Below are 24,676 nucleotides of genomic sequence, written 5' to 3'. Positions count from 1 at the left end.
AAAATAAGAAGTGATAGATCCCTGGTACATTGAACAAATTGAATGTTTCCCAATTCTTGAATTAGACTAGAGAAAGAGGGAGGAGGATGACCTATGTTCCCCAATTGAAGATGTGCTTAGAAGAATAGAGAATGGCTTAAGAAAAAGAAAGATCAAGAAACTATCATCAAGCCATCAAGGAAATGTTCAAAATATAAAGAGAAGAAGTCTCCTCAAAGATTAATTGTTTCCTCTGACCATGGTGTAAATGATTCTATTTTAGGTAAACATGAACTTGAAGTTGAACCAACCATACTCAAGGTTCAAGTTCAACCTACAGTAGAATCTATCAAAAGAATAACTTGTTCGAGCACTAGAAAGAAATAGGGAGGACACAACCCTCAAGGAGGACAAGAAGCACTGATAGAATTGGATTCCCCTGAAGCTAAACTTGAAACAGAGAAAATCCCTAGTAACTACATCTCAAGCATGGTAGAAAGTCAACAAATCTCAATTGAAGATGGAAGTATCCCCATGGATGCCCTTGTACTTACCAATACCTTCACAACACCAAAAAAGAATCCCATAACACCAAAATGGCTAGAGACTTCAATAGTCAAGAAGCATAGCATAGTACCACTATCCCTACCCATTGATGACCTGGTGAGTAAATTTCTGGGTAAGTCATCCAAAGCCAAGAAAAGAAAGATTGAATCTAGGATTGATTTCGATAAAGATACAGGGCACTGGTTGGGAGAGATCACCAAGCCATCTCAGGACAAATATGAGGATGAGATGACCACTCAGGATTGTCAAGTACCTGAGGTGGACCTTGGAAAAGGAAGTAGGGTAGTGGATATGAAAATATTTCTCTAATAAGAAAATTTTTGATCGAATCTGGAAGGATGCTAAAGATAAGCAAGATATGAAAGAAATAATAAAGCGTACGACCCAATACATCAACGCTATCTTATATCTAGAACCAAAGCCGCTTAATGAGATGTATGCTATCATCAATGTTAAGTCTCTAGTTAATCAACACTTTTTAGATAATTTTTAGAGGACCAAGGCAGTTGCCAAAACATTTGAAAAATGGATTTAGTTAATCCAGGATGAGACATTAAAGCAAATAAACCTCCTAAACGAAGCATGAAAGGAAACTACAACATGATCAGGAAGATAGACTTAGACATTGATACTCATGAGAAAGAAAAGGCTAACTGAGTCAAAGAGATTTCATGGATGAATGAGGTGCAAGAATATGGTTTACACAAGTTCCTCATAGAATGGCTAGTGATAGGGTTGGATGACAAAACCTTCTATGTGATCAAGTATTGCATCAGATGGAGGAATGAAGCTATCACACAAGGGATTTTCGAAATCAAAGATTTGCTCAGTGGACTAGGAGACATTGACGAAATTATCTAAGGTGACCTATAATGGTTCCATAAGTAATTGGCTAAGGAAGGCAAGGATTCAATCTCTCCTAGTGAAGAGATTATCAAAGAATTGCAGAAGAAATTCCTAGAGGTGAAAAAAAAGAAAATGTCAACAAAACAAGATTTCTCCAACATAGCTCACATGGAAGCCATGCTAATAATTAATTAGAAACACCTGGAAATGCATGGAGCAAAGATTAGAGAACTTCATAAAGAAAAGGAGGTTTGGAAACAAAGGATTGCATATCTTGGTCTGCCTCATCAGTCGGTTATCTCTACCTTCACTGCTACATATGAGAATTGGAAATTAACCAAAATTATCGATGCTGATGTGGAGAAATCCTAGGACCTAATGACACTTGAAGTTGTCTAGTTGGAAATGATCACCGTATTTTAGTTTCTTTATTTTATCATGCTTTAGTAATTAGCATAGTTAAGTAACTAGAAAACTATTAACTCCTGGTAGGGTAATTTTGGATCGTGGTTTATCCTACCCTAAGAATGATATATATGTAATAACTGGTGTTTTGAAAAAGGTGGACTCTTAGTAGATACAAAATAGAACTGTTTTTTATTAGTATCTATGCTTTTGAATTCTAAGTAAGAACTTCATGATAAGGATTATAAAATTATGTTAGTTTTATTATTGGATCTTTTTTGGATAGATATTATTGTTTGTTCAAAGTATGATTTATTTTCTTGTGGAAAAAAATTACATGTGAAAGTGCTCTTAACTTCTTATGAATAGGATCTTATTTTGAAGTAAAAAGAAACTGAGGGAAGAAAGTGAGAGTTATAGTTGGATTTCATAATAATGTATATTCATACTTCAAATGGATTGATTGCATGCATATTTGTCTTATATCTATTTCATCCTTGTCATTCAATCAATTTGTTCAATTTACTTTCACATTGCATACATAAGGTTAATAAACATTGCATGAAAGAGAGCTTGCTTGTGTACAATATAGTTTGGGATTAGTATTCGCATCCCTTCACTATATTTGGGTTTTTCTAATCAAACTTTAGTTATATTGAAATTTAGGTTTAGAAGTCCTTCTCTTTCTTGTATTGAATGTCTTGAGGTGAAGTGTTTAACTAATGAATTCATCTTATCTAGTTTACATTGTTAAATTCATTGATGTCATTTTCCACCTAAACATTTTGGTGAACTTGACGTGTATCCACTTTATGATTTTGTAATTATATCCATTGATCTCTCCTGTCTTGTATTGGTTTTATCTGAACATTTTGGTGAACCCGATGCATTCGCTCCTTTGTGTGATTTTGGAGATAGATTTTTATCTTCTTGATTGCATCTAGATCTACTGTATATGCTATCTTTGGCATTGGTGTTTTTTAGGTCTCTATTTTGGTTAGATTTTATTAGATTCTCTTTGAGTGTTATTTTCTTTATGAGCTTTATCACAGTAAGACCAACATATAACATTCCAATTAGAATAAGTTGTAGACTCATGGGATATTTTGATAATGATTCCTCTTTCTTTTCCTTTTCATATTTTTTCTTCTTCTTAGCTTTAAAGAGCCAATGATCTTAAGTAATTTTGTTGCATACATTATTGATTTAAGGACATCTCCTTATTTCTAGAAGTAGTTATCATTGATTCTCTTCCTTATGATGTCTATATCTACATGGTCATCATAAGAGGGGGAGGGGTATACATACACCCTCCTTGTATTGCATTTTAGTTTTTATGCACTTTTACTTTTATATTTCAATGTGCTACTCCCTAATGGGTATAAGGGTCAATTCTCCATCCCAAGAAATGTATTCACACATAAACACCCACATATCTCTATGGATAATAGACCCTTGTCTATCCATAGAGAGCATAAACATATTTAAACTTCATGGTGATACCAAGGAATTGATCCGTGGGTGTACACACATACATACAGATATCATTGATCAGGCACACAAACCTATTAGACCATTTGATCTTTTTTTCATCTTTATTTTTTTCTTCATAGTAAGACACATAAACCTTACTGTGTAAGATAATCTCTCTCTCTCTCTCTCTCTCTCTCTCTCTCTCTCTCTCTCTCTCTCTCTCTCTCTCTCTCTCTCTCTCTCTCTCTCTCTCTCTCTCGGGTCTATGCAGGATAATGGTGGACCAAACTATACCCTTAAGTGGCAGTGCAAAATCAACAAACCAAGTTTTTGTCAACTTGACATTCAATTTTGAACTAGTTACAAAGTTTATATTAAAAATTTTTAAGAATAGAAGCTATAGGAAATTTAATCTAGTTTATAAACTACTAGGTCTTATTTGAAAATAACTTAATTTGAATTGTCAAAAAATTATATTTAATATAGTGTTACAAAAATTCAATTTAAAAATAAGAAGTAAATGTATGTTTGACCACTGTAATCATAATTAAATAATAATTTTATTATTATAAGATTTTGGATATTAGAAGTAGACTCATGTCCGGATGTGACACATATTTTTGGGCAATTTTATTCCAAATAATTAATTAATTATGATTTTTTTGCTACAATATTATCAGAAAAAAAAGGCTTATGTCTAACCAGCTTAACGAGTTCAAGACATTACACAATTTATTTTTTATTTTCTTAAAATTATGTTAGGCAAAACATAGAATGCGACACTTCTTTTGGATTTCAAAAATGATTTACGGTTTGAAAGTTATACCTACTTTTCAATAGTATGTAAATCAACATCTTATGGGTATCTTCATTGTTGGCAAGCAGTTTTTCCTTTTACAAATATGATTTTTTTTGCTTTCACATTAAAGGAAAAATATTACATAAGATTCCAACTATTGATTTTTTATAAAGAAAAACTCTCTCCTAATTCTTCTTTTTAGGTGCAACTACATTTTTTAAAGATATTCATCAATTTCTCATTATGAGAGACAATGTCTCCAACAAGTATTTTTACCAGAAAATACAAAAGATTTAAAACACTCAATTCATCAAGATGAAAAGAATGTGTAATATGAAAAACTATTCAAATTTTACAACAATAATCAATGACATGCTTGTTATTATTATCAAATTAAGACTTCAACTTCAATTCTTCCTCCCTCTTTTTCTTTAGTTTAAAATAAGAGTTTATCTATGATAAAACATGAGCATCTTCATATATGATCTATCTCCACAATAAAACAAACCACACACAAGAATGGACAACTTCAATTCTTCCTCCCTATTTTTCTTTAGTTTAAAATAAGAGTTTATCTATGATAAAACATGAGCATCTTCATATATGATCTATCTCCACAATAAAAAAAACCACACACAAGAATGGACAACAATATCCAATGTTTAGACACTCATATTATAAAACTAATAGAATTTTATAAATTCTACCATAGAATTCCTAGATATCAAACAAAAATAGACTTCTTTATATCTACTGAAAATCAACCTTAAATCAGCACCAAATGTTCACATATATACCCACATAGGGCTAAAATCAACCATGATCAAAATTACTCCACCAGGAGTTAATAGTTTTCAGTTTCTTAACTACTTGAATTGCCAAGCATATCAAAATAGTAAAACTAACTATGTTGATCATTCCCTGTTAGGCAACTCCAAGTGTTCTAAAATCCTATATTTTTCTCTACTGAAGTGGAAGTTATTTGGGTAGTTTTCCAATTTTCATAAGCATGAGTAAAATCAGAGATGATATGTTGATGAGGCAAGCCAAGCTACGCGATCCTCTATTTCCACACTTCTTTTTCTTTGTGAAGTTGCCCAACCTTTGCCTCATGCATTTCCAAATTCTTCTTATTGATTATCAACATGGCCTCCACATGAGAGAATTTTAAAAAGTCCTGTGTGGCTAGCACTTTAATCTGTTTCATCTCCTAGAACCTCTTCTGCAAGTCTTCGGTAATTTCTTTACTGGATATGGCTGAATTCTCCTCCACATTGGTGCACTGTTTGTCAATCCACTTTAGATCTCCTTGAATAATATCATCTACCACCTCAAGTCCATTGAGAAATTCCTTGATCTCAGAAACACCTTTCATGATAGCTTCATTTTTTCATTTAATGCAATCTTTAATGACATAGAGAGTCTTGTCATCAAGTCTCGAAACTAGTCTTTTTGCAAGAAATTTTTGTAAGTCATACTGTTGCACTTCTTCCATCCATGATACTTCTTTGACCTAGTTGCTCTTTTTTTTTTCACGAGACTTGATGTTTGATTCTATTTTCTTTATCACATTGGCAATTTCTTTTTGAGCTTCACTCAGAAAACCAACCTGATTGATTCATGTTGCCTAGACAAATTCAATTCACCCATCAAATGATTTAGTGACTACCTTGCTTCTCTATAGATGATATAATTTTTTTGATAGATTGGGAACTTGATATCTATGGTATTAGGCATTTCATTGATTGGTACTAGTTCAGGGTGTTGAATAACATTAATATACTAAGCCATGATTTTCATTGTTTCCTTCATATCCTACTTATCCTTGGCATCTAACATGACCCGTTCAATAGTCTTCTTGTTGGTTGCTTTAAAAATATTCATATCAGCTACTCTACTTCCTTTCCCAAGGTCCACCTTTGATATTTCATAGTCTTGAGTAGTTATTTCACTATCTTCTTTATCTTGGACTAGTTTGGCAATTTCTACCATCTAGTGCCCTGTATTTTGATTGAACTTGAGCCTGGATTCAGTCTTTGGCTTTTTTCTCTTAGGTGTCTTGCCAAGGCATTTACTCACTAGTTCATCAAATGGTAAGGATAAAGGCACTATACTTCACTTCTTCATAATAGAAGTTTCTAGTTATTTGGGTTTTATGGGAGTCTTCTCATGTGTCACAAAGCTTCTGGTCAAGGTGAGGGAATCCATAGGAGTGCTAACTTCTCCACTTAGGAATTGTTTCTTTTTAGCCATATTTGAAATGATGCAATCAAAAACCTATTTCCTTTCTGGTTCCACTTCCGAAGGGTCCAAGTCTACTACTGTCTCACAATCCTTTTTAGTATTATTCTCTTTTTGTTTCTTCTTAGTGCTTGAGCAAGTTACCCTTTTGACAGGCTCTATTTTAAGTTGAACTTGAACTTGAGGTGAAGTTGGTTAAGGTTCAAGTTCCTAATTACTTATAATAGAATCATTAACAACACAATTAGTGAGAGTAATCAATCTTTATGAAGATCTATTTTTCTTTTATTATACATGTTGTTTCGATGACTGGGTGATAGTTTCATGGGTTATCTTTTTCATAAGGCATTCCTCATATTGTAGATCATCTTCTTATCTTCTAATCTAATCCAACTTAGGGATTGGAAAACATTCAGTCTGCTCTAAGTAGCATGGATCTGATACATCTTCCTTCTCATCATCTTCAATCCCATTTGTGTCTAGGTTGATTTTGAAAACTTTCACCTATTCTAGAGTCATCCTTGACCATAACATCTTTCTAGCCTCAAATTCATCTGAATAGTTGGTTCAATAATCTTCCATTTGAGGAATGTGCCTAAATTTAGGCATGATATCCAAATTTTCTTTGGCAAACCTTGCATAGTCAAAACCTTCCCTTGAGACATAGGATTTCAGTCAAAAGTTCTGGAGTTTATTTTCTATTGCAATGACATCCTTGAGGCTTTTACACCTATAATGACCCAATTCTATAGGAAAATGGACCCTGATGCTTTTTTAGTGCTTTTCAATAGCTTTTCAACGGTAATCAACTATCTACATATCTCCAATAGTGCAACGTTGTCTAGACAATATCGTGGTAACTTAAGAGGTTCACCATTGAAAGCTAAAACTCTAATATAGGTAAATTTTGGGAATTAGATGAAATGAAAACCATAGATATCTATTAGTCTAAATAAGTATTCACTATTTACACTTTACTTAAGTTTACTTAGGTTAATGCATTATTTTATTATATTGCATTATTTTATTATTTATTAGGTTGACACTTAGGAGTTTGTGTACTTTTATGAGTTGTCATGTTGACAACACAGAAGTACACAACTCTAGTTTAGCACATGGTGTCTACAACATAATTTTGTGTGCTACACCTTTGTAGGCTTATCCTCTCATCATCACACTTACTCCTGTGCTTAATGGAGGATAACCCATATCTGGTGGACATGTGTCTAGTTGTATGACTTATCATGTTGCTGATTCATATGCATTTTAGAAGCATTATAGAGGCCTTTATATACAAGTACTCCTATTGTACTTGAATATTGAATTGAATACTATATTGTTATTCTGATCATACTCTGGTCTATATTGTGCTTGTGTTTGAGTTCTTTGGTCTTAGGTGAATTTTGCCCTAAGGAAAATTCTTACATGGTATCAGAGCTGAGGGAGATTCTCGTCACATAGCCATTAGAGACCTTGTTGCTTCATCTCTTGAAGGGACCCAATTCAATCCAGAGCATCTACAACAATTAGGAGCATCTAGAGACGAAGTAGACCTTGCCATTGTGTCCGGAGTGATGATTTGGTGAAAATAAACTATAAATTTGCCTATCTTTCGCCATAGTTGATTTTGAGGAAAAAATATTTTGCAAATCGAAACCCAAAGGCCCGATTTGCAAATTTGGTATGGTCATTATTTGATCCGTTTAATTGATTTTCAGATCTACTTTTTTTTCAAAAAAAATTAGCCCAGTTGGGCATGCAGAGAAACTTTTTTAGTATAGGAACCGAGTAGTCACACTCCAGCCTTGCATAGAATATTTCGCAGAATATTCATTCTGATTGGGTAATTCAAATTTTTTTTGGCTACAACACCTAATACATCTAGTGGTTTACCATTTTCTGGCACGAGCATTCTCACATCGCCACATAACCCGCGACAGACTTCATTTACATTACAACCACAACTGGAGTCTTTTAAATAGCCTTGAAGGCATGTTTCCTTTGCATGTGGGACTAATTTGAGAGTTCCCACAGGATTTAAACTTGTCAGTGCCAAATTTACCACCGGCTATTCATGGCATACTCCATCAACTTTTCGTTCTCTATTCTCTATGTGCCACTGTTTGTTTTCCCAGTGCCGCAGACTCCGCATTCAAACTAAGTCTCCAACAAAAATCAATTAGCCACTCTTCAAGCTCCATGTGTCTATCCACAGTCGGTCAACAAAACTGCCATGCATCTCAACCTCCATGCAAATTCAGGTAGACACGTGACGACTAGCCCAGTGCCTAGTTAGCCAACGACTCAGCATCAGTCAACACTAAAACCCTAAAACACAGCACGTGATGACCCCTCCATACTGCCTTGCAATTGGACAGCCTGCAAACATGTAGGTGTCTAGCAAAGCCTTGTCGTACGACACGTTGGTAGCCACATCAGTAAGCCATGTCAGATTTCCATACTGCCACATCAGACCCTACCATACACCTGTCGTACAGTTCCATGTCAACATTTGTACTTTTTTGTATAGTTGACATCATCACCACGTCAGCAAGGGCCTGCATTTTTGCTGATGTCATCAATTCACTGTCCTAAATTTGACAACCATCTGACCATCATTTGGAGGCAATTTTGAACTGCTACAATGGTTGTTTGACCTTCAAATTTAACATCATGTTTTCCTCTCCAGACCCCTCTTCATATGTAGTTTTGATTTGGAAGCTCAACTTTGAGAGGCCATATCTCGGTCATTCAGACTCCAAATCAGGTGCCTAATTTTGGGTAGAATTTCCTGAACTTTTCTATGGTGCAGTTCTTTTCTAGTTTTTGAGTACGAATTTATCTGAAATAACATTTTTTGGCGACTATACCTATCCAATCCTGTATTTCACAACTTCAAATGCTCTGTACGGGCTTATCTAGACTCCTTTTCAGGTTCCTTTTTTTTGAAAGTGTATATTTTTTCGTCTACTTTCTAGATCTTCTATGAGATTATAGGCTTGTGTGGACAAAAATACCACTTTTGGAAATAGGTCCTGTTTTGCATTGTATTGCTTCACAATTGTTGTATTTTTGAGCTACATTGTAAAGTTACAAATTTGTACTCTAAAAAGAGGTTGTAAATAACAAAATCAGAAGCCCACTTTGTCTGTTTTAACAATTGGCCTATTGTAATCATACTACATATAAAGTGTCAAAATCATTCATTTGTGGGGGATTTTTTGATTGAGGGAAAAGTGGGGGCGTGTACTGTGTATTGTGTCTCCTTGATCTTGTGTTCTTGCATTATGGTTCTTTTTCAAAGTTAACTCCACATAATTATGTTGCTTAGAAAGAAAACATAAAGGAACTATTGGTAGAAAAAGGTTTACTGTGTTATGTAATTGGTGCAACAAAGAAACCTCCTGTTGATGCTGATCAAGCTTGAAAAGAAGATTGAGAATCCAAACAATAGATGGCCCTAGGAACCTTGTTGAAAAATATCTTTGATCCCATCAAATATCATATTAGGAAGCTTACCAATCCAATAGAGGTATGGGCTAAACTTGAAGCTTTGTATGGAACAGTAGATGAGGACATGGCCTACACCATTGAGGACAAACTTCTCAAGTTGGATCCTAGGAATTTCGACACATCAAAGACTATCTTACCCAAGTAGACATGTATAGGGCACAAATTAAGGATAGTGAAGAACCCATCAAGGATGGAAAGATGATCAAACATATAATGACTCATCTTCCACTTGAATATGCTCCTTTTGTTTCTGGTTATAATACTCACAAATTAACGATGGGTTGTGCCTATACTAAGCCTTCATTCAAGATATTTTTAGAAATGTTGATCTTAGAACATGGCAACATACCGAGTATGGGAATTCTCAAGTCTTCCAAGACCAAAGCCTTGGTATCTAATGAAGGTAATTCAAGTGGTAAAAACTCCAACAAGAAGCAGAAGCAGTGGAAGGCAAAGCCGCAAGATGACACACAACAATCCTCCTCTAAACAACAATATTCCTCGCATCAATCTTCTTCCACTCGATAACCTTCTTCACAACAAGGTAAGTCTTCTTCCAAAAATAATAAGAAGGGTAACAATTCCAACAAAAGGGAGAAGAAAACTTCTTCCTACTGTAAGAAGAATGGTCATGATGAACATGAGTGTAAGGATAAGCAGATTGATGAATTGGTCAACATAATGAGGAAACACAAAATTGATGTACCAAATGCCTATAAGGACAAGGGATCTTCACCAACTTCAAAGGGTAAGGGACAAGATTTGGTAGCAAGTATAAACAATGTTGAGGAATGGGTTCTTGATTCAGGAGCAACACATCATACGGGTGCTTCAAGGGAGCAGTTTTCCTCTTTGAAACCATCAAATGTACCTTACATCTATGTGGGTAATGACACTAAAGTGGAAGTTGGAGGGAAAGGGAATGTTGAGTTGGAAAATGGCATCTTCAAGAATGTTCTCCATGTTCCTAACCTTGGCACCAACCTTCTCTCCATCTATAAGATAATTCACTATGGATGTGGCAACAAAGTGGAGTTCCTTCTAGATACAGTTGTGGTGAAAAATCTCAAAGATGATTTTATGGTGGCAGTTGGAAAGGCTAATCATGAGACAAGGATTATATTCTTTCTCACATTTTGTGCCTAAGTCCACTTCCCTTGCCTTGTTGACTCATTCAAATACACAAAGTAAACTATGGTACAAGAGATTTGGACATCTCAATTACCGCTACCTTCAGCAACTCAGCAGCAAGTATATGGTCATTGGTCTACCTCAAGTCAAGTATTCAGAGGGTGTATGTCCAGGTTATGAAGTAGGCAAGCATCCCGAAGAGAAATATGACAAGGGGAAGTCTTGGAAGGCTAGTGTCATTCTTGAATTGGTTCATAGTGATGTAGCTAGCCCATTTCCAGTACCATCTTTTGGTAAGGCCCGCTATGTTCTAACATTTATTGATGACTTTTCAAAGTATACTTGGGTCTTTTTTCTTGCTCATAAGAGTGAAGTATTTGATAAGTTTATCACCTTCAAAGCTCAAGTTGAGAAAAAATCAGGGAAAGCCATAAAGATTCTACAAATAAATAATGGCAGGGAATATGTCAACTCTAGGCTTATAGAATTTTGCACTCATGAGGGTATTGATCTTCAACATTCAGTTGCATACATGCCACAATAGAACAATGTTGCTGAAAGGAAGAATAGAACCCTTAAGGAGATGACCACTTGTATGCTTCAACATAAGTCTCTAGATCAAGTGTCTTGGGCAGAAGCCATGTATTGTGCCAATTACATCCAAAACAGAAGTCCCCATAAGGCCTTAGATGGAATTACACCTTTTGAGGCATGGTGTGGTAGAAAACCAAGTGTCAAGCACTTTAAAGTTTTTGGTTGTTTAGCATGGGCAAGGATACCTCCACAAAAGTGAAAGGCATTAGAACCTCAAAGAAAACCATGCATATTTGTTGGATATCCTAACCATCTCAAGGCATACAAAATCATGGATCCAGAGACAGATGAAATCTTTTATGAGAGGAGTGTTCACTTCGAAGAAACTTGTCCAAGTTTGGCTTCTTTAACTCCTCCTTCTTCCTCCTTCATGGACAATGATCATAGTGAAGATAGTGACTTGGAAGATGAGATTCCTTCAACTTTGACTTGTAGTACACCACCTTCACAGGGTCCACAAACAGTTGAGGACATTCCCTCTTCTTCCACTAAATCTCACTGGTCATAGCAAACCCTTGATTCAGCAGGTTCATTGGTGGGGAATCCTTTAGACACTCGAAGGACGAGGTCATAACAAATCATTTCCACATGCTTATATAGCCATTGCTTTAGATCCATAGTCATTTAAGGAAGCATCAGGGATTCTAGAATGGGACAAGGCTATAGAGGAAGAATATAATTCTTTGATGAAAAATAACACTTGGGACTTAGTTCCTCTTCTTAAAGGAAGAAAGTTGGTTCGATGTAAGTGGATCTATCGAACCAAATTTGTAGCAAATGGAAGTGTGGATAAGCATAAGGCTAGACTAGTTGCCAAAGGTTTTTCACAGGTTCTAGGTATTGGCTATACAAAGACTTTTGCACCAGTCACCAAGATAAACTCCATTTTCTTGACACTAGCTATTGTTGTAGCTCATGGTTGGGTTGTACACCAGATGGATGTTAAGAGTGCCTTTTTGAATGGTGATCTTCACGAGGAGATTTATATGGAGTAGCCATAGGGGTTCATATAGGATTCTACTATGGTTTACAAATTGAAGAAGTCTATCTATGGTCTTCAGTAGACTCCTCGGGCTTAGTATGCCAAGATGGATTCCTTCCTACTCTCAATAGGATTCACCAGGTGTCATTTTGATTCAAATGTCTATATTCTTCAAAAGGATGATTCACACTTGATACTCGTGCTTTATGTAGATGACTTGATCAATACAGGGAGCACTTCATCCATCATTGCCAGTGTCAAGACCTCTTTACAGGACATATTTGCTATGATGGACTTGGGTTTACTACATTACTTCCTTGGTATTGAGATCACACAGTCTTCAACAAGGATCACACTTTCTCAACCCAAGTATGCTCTTGACTTGTTTTCTTGGTTTCACATGAGTGACTACAAGCTTACTCTTACTCCCTTTCTTTCAGGTGTCAAGTTAGAGACCAAATGCACCACTCCACTTGTTGATGCTACATTGTACAAATAGTTAGTTGGGAGCCTTATCTACTTGACACATACATGCCCTGATATAGCTTTTGTAGTTGGAATGGTTTCTCACTTTATGCAAGAGCCACATGAGCTTCATTGGAAGGCCGCCAAGTGCATTTTGCACTACATATAGGGTACACATACACATGGGATACATTATGCGGTAGGTACAGGACTTCAGCTGGTTGGATACACAAACTCAGACTATGCAAGGGACCTTGATTCTCACAAGTCTAGTTCAAGTTACATATTTCACCTTGGTTCTAATCCTATTTTTTGGTAGAGTAAGAAGCAAAATAATGTTGCTCTTTCTTCAATTGAGGCTAAGTATCGAGGAGTTGTCAATGCAGCTAGAGAGACTCTTTGTTTATAGCACATCCTGGAGGAGTTTGGATTTGATCTACTCAAACCTATAGTCATTCATTGTGACAATTAGAGTGCTATTGAGATCTCTAAACATCCAATTTAGCATCAGTGGACCAAGCGCATCGAGGTTCATATGCACTACATCAGAGAGCTGGTACATGAGCAGATCATTGCATTACTGTATTGTCCTACAACAGAGCAGGTCGTGGATATCTTCACCAAACCCTTCATTGGGGTCAAGTATACTCATTTGTGAGATCTCTTGGGGGTGCAGGATGTTGCAAAAAGGGGAGTTCCTTGACTTCACTCTTCTTTCTTTTGGGAGGGATCTTTTCCTCATCTGAGGTCTTCTTCTCTCTCATCATCTTTATTGTACTTATCTCTCTTTTTGGAGGAGAGTTTTTCCCATGAGGTTTTCACTCTTTCTTCACTTTACGAGAGATTTCATTGTATCATTGTATGTAGAGCATTGCTTTTGTACATGGGTACCTAACATGGCCTCGTAGTCGGGACCCATTATGCATTCATGAGCTTAAGTGTATTCCCCTAAGTTGCACTTAAGGGCGGGTGTTGGTGTAAATAAGTATTCACTATTTACACTTTACTTAAGTTTACTTAGGTTAATGCATTATTTTATTATATTGCATTATTTTATATTTATTAGGTTGACACTTAGGAATTTGTGTACTTTTATGAGTTGTCTTGTTGACAAACAGAAGTACGCAACTCTAATTTAGCACATGGTGTCTACAACATAATTTTGTGTACTACACCTTTGTAGGCTTATCCTCTCATTATCAAACTTACTCATGTGCTTAATGGAGGATAACCCATATCTAGTGGACATGTGCCTCATTGTATGACTTATCATGTTGCTGATTCCTATGCATTCTAGAAGCATTCTAGAGGCCTTTATATACAAGCACTCCTAGTGTACTTGAACATTGAATTGAATACTATATTGTTATTTTGATCATACTCTGGTCTACTTTGTGCTTGTGTTTGAGTTCCTTGGTCTTGAGTGAATTTTTCCCTAAGTCAAATTCTTACAGTATCAATTACCTGAATAGCTTCCTTAGAGAGCCTTCAATTTTCTTTCCCCTTTGGCTCGAAGACTAAACTCCCTAAACATATATCATTGACCTTTATGAATTTCTGAGAGGATTTCTTGCCTTGTAAATGCTTATAATGCTGGTAGATTTTCATGTCTTCAGTCCATGGTTCATGAGGAAGCCCTTTCTAGTCCTTTGAAATAGCCAAAATATAGACAAGATAAGATGACATGAAGAAAGGGGTAAAATTGGGTAATCCCAACAACTCCTTGTGTAATCTTTCAGCTATTAGCTCTATCCAATCAATGATTGTTTCCCCTCCTACAATTTTCTATATGAAGAAATACATCCAATCTTCCTAATAAAATGCATGGTCATTTTATTTTACCCTATTCAAAAGGAACACTATATATGCAAACTCCTTTATGAAATGTTCAATAGTCAGAGGCTTAGGCAATCATGACCCTCCTTTTGCTAGTTTTAAAAGCCAACTCTACGTGACAAGGGAACTATAGTCCTCTTTCCCTTTATATATTTGTGTCACTTCTTCAAAGGTCCAAGGCTCGTAGGGTTCTTTGTGGAGAATCTTCAGAGCTGCTATAATAGTAACCTTGTCAATTCTTGCCAAGATTTCTTTTGTTATCTTCCTCATAAACATATTCTTGGGGTCATAATGATTTGCACATTCTATCACTAATTCAGGGCACACTACGGTGGGAGGAAAAGTTGCAGCCTCTATTAACCCATTATTGGTTAGCTTTTTAGCAATGGTTCCACTTTGGGCATTTTTGGTTCTCTTTATTGATGTTGTTAGGTTTACATTCACAAGGGATGTGTCACAAATTTCAAAAAGAGAGCTCAACAAACAAGTCTCTTTTTTGGGTTTGGGAAGTTTTGGTAAAGAAGGAGACATGTTAAGTAAAAGATGAAACTAACCCACAACACACAATAGCCTAAATTTCTTAAAGAGAAACTAGAAATGCAAAAGTGCAGAGGGGAGTACTTGAAAATCATTGATATTTTGTGTTAAAATGCTCGTGCAAATCCTTACTAGCTTTGTCGCCTCTAATATCTAGAATAGCCAATTAGGGAACAAATAGCAAAGATATCGATATTTATGTTGAGGACTCAAGAAATATTAGACATAGATATGAGAGTATGGAAAAATTAATACATTCGTGCGAAGATTCATTTGACAAGACATCTCAGCCTTTTCAATTAACTTCCCTTGTTAAATCAACACCCATTCCCAATTTTTGATGACCTCATCATACTACCACACTTCATCTATTAATGACCCATACTTTTCCATAGAATCGCCAACTATCTCTATCATCGTATTTCTATATCCAACAGTTCCATCATGTATGACTTTTGAGATTCAGGAGGTACTCGTGATAATTCAAGATTGGTGACTTTTCAAAGAAGAAACACATGCATAAGAAAATTACCAATCCATAAACTATTAGCAAAAATCACGATGTTGAACTTGAACTTGAAACCTGAAGGTTTAATATTCTAGTTCAACTCCTTAAGTTGTCGGACCACCAACCAACGGTTAAACAAAGGTTTTTGACTTTTTGATAGACAACTTGAACCTAAACTTGAACTTAGGATAAAATAAAGGTTCACGTTAAACTTCAAATCAAGGATGAATAAAAATCAAAGGTGAATAAAAAGGGTGAGAATTATTATAAGTACAACAACTGGCTCTGACTAGGGACCAAGATTGTAAAGGAAAGACAATGAACCTAGGATCTTTGATTTCATAGACTAAACTTAAACTAACTCAAAAAAGAAAGGCAACTAAAAAATGACAAACACCCAAACATAACTAACAACGACTCGAAAAAAAAACAAATATGTACAATAAGGAAAGAGGATCAAAAGCTTTAAATCTGGTATAGTTTCAAATCCTATCCATTATAAGACAGAGGTAGTTATCTTCATTGGCATATTTTGATCTGAAGGCATTAAATCTAAACACTTGAGAAATTTCAGAAGGTCCCTTCCAAAGACTTTCAAATTTACCATGTGCTCCTCTTGATTCTCAATGTTTATTCCATAGCAACACCTTATCTCCTTCCATAATTTATTGTGGTTAGGCTCTTTTGTCAAAAAATATTTCTACTCTAGCTAGGTGCTATGTGATATGGTCTACTAGGTTTACTCATTCTTCTTCTATCTTTGAAAGGTATAAAATTCTCTTTTCCAAAGAATCACTAAAAACTCTATCCTCAATCACCTTTCGTTGCTTTAGGTGGCCAAATCTAGGGGATGTGATAGTTGTGCTTCTAGTCCATAGACCAATTCAAATGGTGGCATTCCAATAGCTCTCTTGGGAGAAGTTTTGTCTACCCACAATGCTTGATAAAGTTTCTTATGCTAATATTTTCCTTTCTTGTCAACAAGCTTTTTCATGAAATTGATTAAGTTCTTATTTGTTGATCCTTTTTGCCCATTTCCTTGGGGAAAATAGTACGAGGAATGTGATAAATGAATCTCGACATCATAAAAAAAAATTGGACCTCTTGAGATGAGAAATTCTAAGCATTATCAGTTTCAATCTTGATGGGGACTCCAAAATGAGTTAAAATGGTTTCAGTCAAAAATTTACATACCACTTGTGATGTTGTTGCTTTCATTGGTATTTCCTCCACCCATTTTGTGAAATAATCAATGGCACTCAATATGTGAGTATGACCAACACTTTAACATGGGTTGAGGGGACCGATGAAGTCTAGTCCCCATTACTGAAAAATTTCTTCCACGATCACTAGCTTCAAAGGGAGAGCAACTAAATGAGGTTTACCAGGGAACAATTTGCACTTCTCACCAATTTGTTTCCCCATTTATAGGTAGCTCTAAACATACCTGGCCAATCGTAACCATTTCTTAAGGAAGCAATAACTGTAGAAGAAAAATATCTGCCACATACTTCACTGTGAAAAGTTTGAAGCAATTTCTCCTATTGATCTATATCCACACACCTGAAAAATATTGCATCCAACCCTTTCTTGTATAGAACATTGTCTACAATCACATATTTGGTTGCCTTTAATTGCAAGATTATCATGTTCTTTTCTTTTAAATGTTTAGGACATTGTCCATAAGTCAGAAAGTAAGCAACATCTGACAACCATTCATCTTTCAAACCCATGAATAAACATGTCTTCTTCTTCATTTTCTGCTATCAATTTACAAAGCCCCTAGCCTCGAACCAACTTGGTGGGTTTTATATCAAGGTTGAACTCTTGTACCTTGGCCACCCAGGTAGCTCTATTGTTTACGATTACCTCTTGCTGCATAAGAATACATTTGGTAGCTGCACTTGGGACAAACATTATGGAATGGGAATGGAGGATGTAATAATGGAATTGTTTCATAGCTTTAACTGCAACAAATACCTATTTTTCAATTGGAGAATAATGTAGCTCATGTTTCTTAAGAGGGATTCTCATGATTGATATTGGGATTTCTTCGTCTTTTTCATTTTTCTGTAGAAAAACTCTTGACATAGTATGTTTAGATGTATATCAATACATCACAAAATCCTATTTGAAATCAAGGTAAATTAGAACATGAGCTTTAGCTATGGCTTCTTTGATGACCTCAAATGACTTAACCACTTTCTCCTCCCATTTAAAACTTTTCTTTTCATTCACAATGTTTTCCATAGGCCTCATGGTTTTAGAAAAATCTAGAACAAATTTCTTGAGGAATTTATCTACCCAGGGAATGATCTGATGCCATTATGATTCACTAGAAGACACAGTTGTTGTATTGCCTTTACTCTTTCTTGATCAATTTTGATCCCTTATTTTGAAACTATACGATTGATCAATTTTTCTTTTGTGATGCAAAAAATGGATTTCTTAGGGTTCAATGAGACGCCATGCTCCCAACATCTTTGCAACACTTTTTTTTAAAATCCTTTAAATGTTTCTTACGCTTCTTGGAGAAAACAATCATATCATCGAGATATATGGTGATTATTTTGTTCGAAAGATGTCCAAAGGTTAATTCAATGTACGTTGAAAGGTGGCTCCAATGTTTATTAGCTCGAATGACATCCTTCAATAGGCAAATGTGCTCCATGGTGTAGTAGATGATGTTTTGTGTTGGTCTTCCTCCGCAACCCCTATCCAATTGTAACCTAAAAATACATTGAGGAATGACATCATCTCTAAACCCACAACCATTTGTAGGATTTGGTCCATCGTAGGCAAGGCAAAGTTATCTTTCAGACTAGCTTGATTGAGATTTCTAAAATCTATGCAAATCCTTATCTCTCCATTATTTTCTCACTGGTATGATATTGGATACCCATGTAGAATGATGAATGAGAAATATAATGCAAGCCTTAAGCATCTTGTCAATTTCTCTAATGATGGCATCAAATACCTTTCGATTGTATGTTCTTAGTTTCTATCTAAAAGGTGAATTTCCTTGATTTAGAGATATATGATGCTTGAAATGTCCTTCCCTAAAAGTTCTCAAATATTCATAAACGAAGCAAAAAAATCTATATACTCTTTCAGTAGCTTGGTGAAACATGCATTCTCTCCTTCATTGCAACAGACTCCTACGTTCATCATTTTGGGATGTCTTTCATCACCAATATTAACTTTCTCACACTTTCCAGGGGAATCCTCATGAAACACAACTATATGACCTATGAAATAATCTTGTCTATCAAAAAAATAATAATCTACCTCCACTAATCCTTTAGGTATGACATTGTCTTTAAGCTGTAATATATTTTATGGGCTCTTGTTAATGTCATATGGACAAAATTCACGACACTCTAATTGTGAGACTTTAAAATAGTTAATTTTAAATTTATCCAAGCTTTGCAAGAAAGCATTGATATGGACATCATCTCTAAACACCTTCCATGATTGATTATTGTCAAGTACACTTGGTTCATGTATTATCTCTATCATATATCTGTTACTTGCAAAATCTAGGTGAAAAATCAATAAGGATGTTGATAGTGCCAAAGTATTTGCTCGAGTGTTAAATTCTCTGGGCATGGATTCAATAGAAAAGGCATTAAACCAATCTAACTCATCCCACACTTGATTTTTGTAGTGTCTTAATCTTTTGTTCTTAATTGTAAATAGCTTTCTGACTTTTTTCACAAGTAACTCAACATCTCTGCTTGCTTTAAGTAATTTAATGTTTTTTTTCTCCTCCTCCAATCCCAAAAGAAAGGCTTCACACTTTTTCATGTTGTTTTTATTTTCAAACACAAGCTTGAAGGAAGAGGGGAAATTCTAACCAGAAGGAGAGATCAACACCATACCTTCTCCCGATCCAATTTAGCAACAACTTCTATCAAACTCTAGGGTCTAAGTGATGACATCATTATCCTAAGGGGTACCTTCCATTTCAACTTCATGCATAATCAAGTAGTTGGAAAATTTATTTTCTTGGTAGAGGATCTACGACTTAGGGTCATCTGATGGGAAAAATATCTATTTAGATTTGAATTCAGGCAACAAGGTAATGTTTTTGCTCCCTATGGGTATGATAGCTTATGACTAGTCCATTTTGACTTCTCCTCCTAAGTCTCTATAGAAGCTTCTACTCAGCAGCATGTCGTAACTGGTGGGGATGTCTGCTATTAATATGGTGAGTTTTATTCTCTTGTTAGGAAAGGCTTCCAATGAAACTTGAGCATCTTTGATTTGGCCAATCAATGGTACTTGCTTAGAATCCATTGAGTAACACTTACCAAAGGTTTTTCTCAAAGGAAGGTCAAGGGATTTGGCTACATCTATATTATAAGAGGCCCCAATATCTATAATGCAATTGCTCAATTTGAAGTTGTGAATGAACAAAGATACATAAAAGGGTTCAAGTTTCTCTCTGAGGGGGCTAATAGGGTTTAAATTTTTAGGATGAATTTGTTCTTCATGAGGACCTTTTTGTTTTGTTGTAGTTTCTTCGTGGGAAGAAACCTTTTAGTCTTCTTAGGAGCTAGCCCTGAGGAAGGTTCATGAACATATTCTATCAACTTATCAAGTTCCTAAGGATTCATCTTCATATAATCAACATGAGAAATATGAATTCTAGAAGATTTACAAAATTCAATAACGTCAAAGAGTGAATCGGGATCAAGCCTTTTCAAAAATTGAATTTGAGGAGTTTGTGGTTGAGGCACTTTATATCTTTGCCCTATTTGGGCCTTCACATCTTTCACATGAGGAGATGCCATAGTGTTCTTATGTTGGGATTAAGGTTTTCCTTTGCGTTGTCCTTGGTGGAGTCGCCAAAAATTTGTTAGTAAATAGATTTGTCCTTCAAAAAGAAATACAGAGAATGATTCACAATGCATGAACAGAAGAAAAAATACCACTAATAGTTGGAAATATTATCATGAGATTGATAGCTTTCCTCTAAATTGAGATGTACAACTCCCTCTTAGAAATATATTCAATAAATTTAAATAATTGGATATGTCTTTAACCATAGGACACTAAGGCTTGCGAACATTCATTCATAAACATGGAATGAATGCAATTGTTAAATTTATAAACTGAATAAAGAAGGAAAGATGACCAAATACCCACAAGACTACCCATTCAATCCTTCACATTATAGAGAAAATGAAGGGAAACATTGTTTTACTCCACAAACAATGGATGCTAAAATAGGACTACATTTAAAACATGAAAGAAGTAACTACATAATCAATATCAATCCTAGAAATCTATATTCAGAATCCAAAATCTGATATATGAGAATTCCCTTTTATTGTAGACTCATAACAAAATAATCACAAGTTTATCTTGTCCCTGCAGATTACAATCAAAGTCAAGAATATAGATATAAATCCCCCTCCTCCTTGTTACAACCAGCTCTAAAAAATGTCTTCTCTCCCTTACTGTAGCCATAAGACTACTGTAGAAAAAGGAGAAAAAATTAATGGCTTATGAAAAAGAACCCATGAAATTGCCACTTAGTCATCTAAACAACATGTGCAATCAAAGAAAAAGAGATCTTCAAAAAGATTGATTATTCTCACTAACTGTGTTGTTAATGATTCTATTGTAGGTAATCAATAACTTGAACTTGAACCAACTTCACCTCAAGTTCAAGTTCAACTTAAAATAGAGCCTATCAAAAGGTTAACTCACTCAAGCAGTAAGGAAAAACAAAAGGAGAGTAATCCTAAGAAGGATTGTGATACAATATTAGACTTGGAACCTTCGTAAGTGGAAACCAAAAAGGAAGTAAGTTTATGACAGTGATATTTCAAATATGGTGAAAAGCAACAAGTACTGAGTGTAGAAGGTAACATTCCTATGGATTCCCTCACCTTGACTATCAGCTTCGTGACACTAGAGAAGACTCCCATAGCACACAAATGGCTAGAAAATTTTGCTAAGAAGCAAAGTATAGTGCCTCTATTTCTGCCTATTGATGAGCTAGTAAGTAAATTCTTGGGCAAGACATCTAAGAGAAAAAAGCCAAAGAATGAATCCGGGTTTGAGTTCGATGAAAATATAAGGCACTGGATGGAAAAATTTGTCAAGCCAGTCTAGTATAAAGAAGATAGTGAAATGACTACTTAGGACTATTAGATATCAAGGGTGGACCTTGGGAAAGGAAGTAGAGCATTTGATATGAAGATTTTTGAAGTATCCAACAGGAAGATTGTTGAACGGGTCTGGAAAGGCTCCAAGGATAAGTAGGCTATGAAGGAATGAAAATCATGACTTTGTATATTAATGTTATTCAACACCTTAAATTAGTACCAATTAATGAAATGCCTACTACCATTGATATCAATTCCTTGATCAATCGATTATTTTTAGATCATCTACAGAGAAGCAAGATAGTCACTAAATCATTTAAGGAGTGGGTTGAATTGTCCAAGCAGAAGCAATCAAATAGGTTGGTTTTCTAAGTGAAGCTTGAAAAGAAATTGCCAATGTGATAAAGAAAATAGATTCAAACATCGATTCTCATGAAAAATAAAAGAGCAACTAGGTCAAAGAAGTATCATGGATGGATGAAATGCAAGAGTACAATTTACAAAATTTTCTTGTAGAAAGACCACTTCCAAGACTTGATGACAAGGCTCTCTATGTGATTAAAGATTGCATTGAATGGAGAAATGAAGCTATCACGTAAGGTGTTTTTGACTCAAGGAATTTATTAATGGAATCAAGGTGGTAGATAATACTATTCAAGGATATCTAAAGTGGGTTGACAAAAAATACACTAATATGGAGGAGAATTCAACCAGATCTGGTGAAGAAATTATCAAAGACTTACAAAAGAGGTTCCAAGAGATGAAAGAGATGAAAGTGCCAACAGCAAAAACTTTTTGAAAGTTTCTCATGTGGAGGTCATGTTGATAATCAATTAGAAGCATTTGGAAATGCATGAGGCAAAGGTCGGGCAACTTCACAAAGAAAAAGAAGTGTGGAAACAAAGGATCATGTATCTTGGCTTGCCTCATCAACATATCATCTCTGATTTCACTTTTGCTTATGAAAATTGGAAAAACACTCGACTAACTTCCACTTTAGTAAAGAAAATCTAAGATTTTGGAACACCTAGAGTTGCCTAATAGAGGATGATCACTGTAGTCAGCTTTACTCTTTTGATATTCTTAATAGTTTAAGTAGTTAAGTAATTGAAAACAATTAACTCCTAGTGGAGTAATTTTGATCGTGGTTAATTTCAGCCCCGCTTGGCTATATATGTGAACATTTGGTACTAATTTAAGGTTGACTCTGAGTAGATACAAAGAAGACTATTTTTATTTGATACCTACACTTTAATTAAAGTAAGAACTCTATGGTGGAAGAACATCTCTTAGCTCTCTCATCCTGATGATGGATCATTGAGTATGATCCAAAATGTTGATGTTGTTAAAATAACATACAGTTGCACCCAGAAGCATACATAGAATAACATGGATTGTGAAAATTTGTTACAATTTATCTATGGTGGAAGTTACAAAGCTCTATTAGTTTTATAATCTGAGTGTTTGAACATTAGATAATGTTGTCCATTCCTGTGTGTGATTTGTTTTCTTGTGGAGATAGATCATATATGAAGATGCTCATGTTTTATCATAGATAAACTCTTATTTTAATCTACAGAAAAAGGAGGAAGAATTGAAGTTGAAATCTTGATTTGATAATAATAACAATCATGTGGTTGATTATTTTTATAAAATTTGAATTTTTTTTCAGATCACACATTCTTTTCATTTTGATGAATTGAGTGTTTTAAACCTTTTGTATTTTTTGGTAAAAGTACTTGTGGGAGACATTCTCTCTCGTAATGAGAAATTGATGAATATCTTTCGGAAAGGTAGTTGCACCTAAAAATAAGAATTAGCAGAGTGTTTTTCTTCATAAAAACTCAATAATTGGCATCTTAAGTAGTATTTTCCCTTTAATGTGAAAGAAAATAAATTCATATTTATAAAAGGAAAAACTTTTTTCCATCAATAAAGATACCCATAAGATGTTTATTTACATACTGATTGAAAAATAGCTATACTTTCAAATCATAAAATATTTTTGAAATCTAAAAGATGTGTCACATTTTATATTTTGCCTAATACAATTAAAAAGAAAAAAGAAAAATTAAATTTTGTAATGTCTTGAATTTGTTAAGGTGGTTAGACATAAGCTTTTTTTCTGTTAATGTTGTAGCAACAAATTCATATTTAAATATTTATTTGGAATAAAAATACCCAATAATATGCATCACATCTGGGCATGAGCTTACTTCTGATATCTAAAATCTAATAATAATAAAAATTATTATTTAATTATGATTAACGTGGTCAGACATACACCTACTTCTTATTTTTTAATTGAAATTTTTGTAACAGTATATTAAAATATGAATTTTTGACCGATCAGATTAAATTATTTTAAAATAAGACCTAGTAGTTTAGAAACTAGATTAAATTTCCTAGAGCTTCAATGAATTATGTTAGATTAGAAGTCATCAGATAAATCATCAAAGTCTAAAACACCACTAAATACTACAAATTCACATTTTTAGTTGGCCAAGGAAGCTTGGTGATTACCAAGCCTAATTAGATACCTGATATATCGAGTATCCGATACTCGATATCCTCCCACCCAAATATGTAAATGAATCACATACAAAATGGAGGGTGGGGATTTAAAGTTGAGGAAGGGTCATCATTATGCCCTCCATCATCCATGTGATGTCCAAGTCAAG

Source organism: Cupressus sempervirens, chromosome 8 (genome assembly GCF_028749045.1).
Source record: "Cupressus sempervirens isolate cs-2001-9-10 chromosome 8, ASM2874904v1, whole genome shotgun sequence".
NCBI classification, from domain to species: Eukaryota; Viridiplantae; Streptophyta; class Pinopsida; order Cupressales; family Cupressaceae; genus Cupressus; species Cupressus sempervirens.
The sequence above is the reverse complement of the archived record's forward strand: the minus strand, read 5'-3'. Positions refer to the sequence as shown.